The sequence below is a fragment of the Camelus ferus genome, chromosome 7 (genome assembly GCF_009834535.1).
Source record: "Camelus ferus isolate YT-003-E chromosome 7, BCGSAC_Cfer_1.0, whole genome shotgun sequence".
Lineage (NCBI taxonomy): Eukaryota > Metazoa > Chordata > Mammalia > Artiodactyla > Camelidae > Camelus > Camelus ferus.
Window position 1 is genome coordinate 76,225,989 of NC_045702.1, and position 4,180 is coordinate 76,230,168.

A 4,180-nucleotide genomic window follows, 5' to 3' on the forward strand; every position below is an offset into this window, starting at 1 on the left:
CACACACACACACATTTATTTATTTATTTATTTATTTATTTATTTATTTATCATATTGCAAAGTAAAACAGAAAATTTTAAATATAAGAGTTCACAAGCACACATTCTATTTGCAAGAGAGCACTGACATCATTACACAACTCAGAGCCTCTGGAAAACTCCACCACACACTCAGGAAATGCTGAGAGTGAAAAAAGGCACATACCATCTCACTGCTACATATTTGCAGCTTACAGATCTCCTGTGGGTGTCCAGACCACACTTTGATAATCATTGCTCTAGGGGAATCTTTTTAAAGCCATAGGTTGATTTTGTAAGGGCTGGTTTCATTAAACTGGGTAAAACTACCTACAAATCTAGTAGCTAGACTTAGCTGTCACTCTCAGTGCCTCCAGGTCAGGGAACTCCTGCTCTTTCCTCAGAACAGCGTATCTGATACTGAACGACTGAGGTATGAATGACAGGGTGTCAGAGTCAAAAATCCACATACTAAATATTGGCTGAGCTGAATCTTATATTTACATAGAAATAAACATAAGTACAGGTTATAATAGTTATTTCACATCCTAAGCAGCCTGCTCTCCACTTCAGACCATTAGGTAAAGTTAGTGAATGGGGTACTGCCTAAAGAGAACAGGTTAGAAGAGGGCCCTGAGGTGGGTTGAGCTGTGTACCCCCCTAAAAGATATGCTACAGACTTAACACATCCACCCTTCACCCCTATACCTGTGAATGTGATCTTATTTGGAAAGAGTCTTTGAAAATGTCATTAAATTAAGATAATGTCATACTGGATCAGGGTGGACCCTAATCCAATGACTAACCTTATAAGAGGAGGAAAATTTGGATACAGGGATATAGAAGACACAGAGACGGGGGAAGAGGGCTGTGTGACAACGGAGGCCAAGACTGAAGTAGTGCATCTCCGAGCCAAAGATTGTTAGTGTTGTGGGCAGCCACCAGAAGCTAGGAAGAGACAAGGGAAGAATTCTTCCCTAAACCTTCACAGGGAGCATGGCCCTGCCAACAACTTGATTTTGTACTTTTAGCTTCCAGACCCATGAGGGAATACATGTCTGCTGTTTTAAGCCACCCTCAGTTTGTTACAGCACCCCTAGGAAACTAGTTAGGGGCCATATGGTTGGAGGGATCTTTTGAGTCTTTAAGAAAGAGATCTGAGAACAGGGAGGGGAAAGACAAATTTCAGGTGGTGTTCTCCAGTTTCACCTTTCAACAGTCTACTAGTACAAGTCACATTCTGAGCAATTATCATTAATAATCTGTTTATCTATTTTCTTTATCCTACTAACTATCATTTACTTTCTTTATCCTATTTTATTTGTCCTTTGATAATTAAAGCAAAAATCTATTCTTTATTGTGTCTTTCAGATGTATTGGTTGGACTACGCAACTGTGAGGCCTCAATAAACATTTGTTTATTAACTACTGTAAGAGACAGGAAAGGTCTTTTAAAGGAAACATATCAAAGAGAGCCTCAAACTTCTGCAGTTTAGAGAGTCCACTTAAAAGAAGTTCTCTTTTATGCTGGAGAGGATATGAAGAAAAGGGAACCCTTGTACACTGTTGGTGGGAATGTAAATTGGTACAGTCACTGTGGAAAACAGTATGGAGGTTCCTCAAAAAACTAAACATGATCTAGCACCCTTACTCCTGGGTATATATCTGGAAAAAACAAAAATGCTAATTCAAAAAGATGCATGCACGCCAATGTTCCTAGCAGCACTATTTACAATTGATGAGAAGACATGGAAACAACCCAAGTGCCTATCAACAGACAACTGGCTTAAGATGTGGTAAATATATATACTCAGCCATAAAAAGAAGGAAATATTGCCATTTGCAGCAACATGGATGGACCTAGAGACTATTATAGTTAGTGAAGTAAGACACAGAAAAAGACAAATACTATATGATGTCACTAATATGGGGAATCTAAAAAATAATAAAAATGAATGTATATACAAAACATACTCACAAACATAGAAAACAAAGTTATGTTACCAAAGGGGAGAGGGAGGAAGGGACAAATGAGGAGTATGGGATTTAACAGATACACATCACTATACATAAGCAACAAGGATTTACTGTGTAGCACAGGGAATTATAGTCAATAGCTTGTAATAACCTGTAACGGAATATAATCTGAAAAAAACTGAATTACTTTTCTGTACACCTGAAACTAACACAATCTTATAAGCCAACTATACTTCAATAAAAAGTTTGCTTTTACACTGAATATGTGTTAATGTATTCTTTCTCATCAGTAAATTTGAGTGGAAGCACTTTGCAACTGATAAGAATTTTTACCTATTACTTTTTTTGCTTAAGGTATTTCAAACTGGCTTAAATGGTATAAAATGACTTCATCATTTATAATATATCACATCTATCACTTTTTGACAGAAATAAAGCATTTAAACAAATTTCATTATGATTGGAGCCCAAAACACAAAGACTTGATCTTTTCTCCTACTTTTATATATACAATCTAAAGACATTAAATTATTTGCTCAAAAGAGGTTTTTAAAAGTGCCAAATCTCTGATGATTTGTGTGTGTGTGTGCAGTTAAGCTTAAACTTTTTATCAAAAAAGGCAAATATTCTTACCTGGCAGGAGAGATACCATGATCACAAAGGTGGTTTTCCCAGGGCGAGGCTTACCCATTGCACTCCAGATGTGCTGACCCCTGTGATTTCCCCAAATGTGGGAAACTCGACTGCATAATTTGTGCTAGTGGTAGGGGGGAGGGCAAATAAATTCAGATGGGTTCCTGTAAATAGTTGTGGCTGTGTTCATTTTTAAATCTGTACCTCATTAACCACTCATTTAATAAGTTCATAGCATAAGTACCTTTATAATAAAATGATAGTGGAAATTAAAACTATGAAGAAAGTGTCCTTTAAAGTCATACTGAATTCAACACTGTCTTAGAATCCTGGCCAGAAGGCCAACTGATTTCCTGCCCCACCTCTGCCACTCCCTAGCGGTGACTGTGGACAAGTAATGAAATCTTACTAGTTCTCAGTCTCCTTCTCTGTAATATAAGATGGACAATACTTGTCTCATGGGGCTTCTGTGGTTTTGTAAAGAATGAAATTAATATGTGACAGGACTTTACCTCAAAAGGTTAGCCACATTTACAGTTTTTAAGTTTAGGATCTCTTAGTTAATTTCCCTGAGTTCTTCATCCATTTATATGGAATTTCAATCATCATACTATTCCTGCTAGTAATACGCTCCATAAATGTACCTGCTTTGTAAAGCAGCACTTCTGTTTTTTAATCCCTGAACAAATCCTTTCAAGTTATAACATTTTTCTTACTCTTATATTGACACTGGAATAATTATAAAATGATATACTGAAGCAAAAGAAAAGCAAGCTTCAAAGAAGAAATAATATAGTCAGCTCAGATTAGTAAGAACTGTCTTCCATTAAAATAATAATTATTATACATATATAAGAATACCAAAGTGAGCTCTTGAATTTTTGACATACTTGAATGGAAATCTTTGGTTTGAAATAGAAGTGTTTCTAATTCTTAGAGGCATACACTTTTTTTTATTATTTTTTTGTGTATTTTTTTTTTAATTGAAGTATAGTCAGTTTACAATGTTGTGTCAATTTCTGGTGTACAGCATAATGCTTCAGTCATATGAACATACATATATTTGTTTTCATAATCTTTTTCACCATAAGTTACTACAAGATATTGAATATAGTTCCTTGTGCTATACACTGTGAACTTGTTATTTATCTTTTATATATAGTAGTATTTGCAAATCTTAAACTCCCAATTTATTCCTTCCCACCCCCTTCACCCACTGGTAACTGTAAGTTTGTTTTCTATGTCTATGAGTCTGTTTCTGTTTTGTAAATAAGCTCATTTGTCTTTTTTTTTTTAAGATTCCACATATAAGTGATATCATATGTATACATTTTATAATATACAATGCATATAGATACATATGTACATGTAGGCATAGATAATACAAAATATATTTATACGTAGGTAATTCTTAGAGGCATAAAACATTTCAACAAGAAATGAGACGGTGGTATTTATTACTTGAAACTAATGAAGAAAAAAAACTCTATAAATTGAGAATATTTAAATGAATGATCTTAAAATATAAACTAAAGTAATACTGACATTTAGA

The 4,180-nt window shown here is 34.8% G+C and overlaps 1 pseudogene; it reads left to right on the top strand.

Moving 5' to 3' along the window:
- The first annotated feature begins 2,620 nt into the window (after window positions 1-2,620).
- On the top strand, window positions 2,621-2,795 carry LOC116665121 (annotated as a pseudogene).
- Window positions 2,796-4,180: the final 1,385 nt, after the last annotated feature.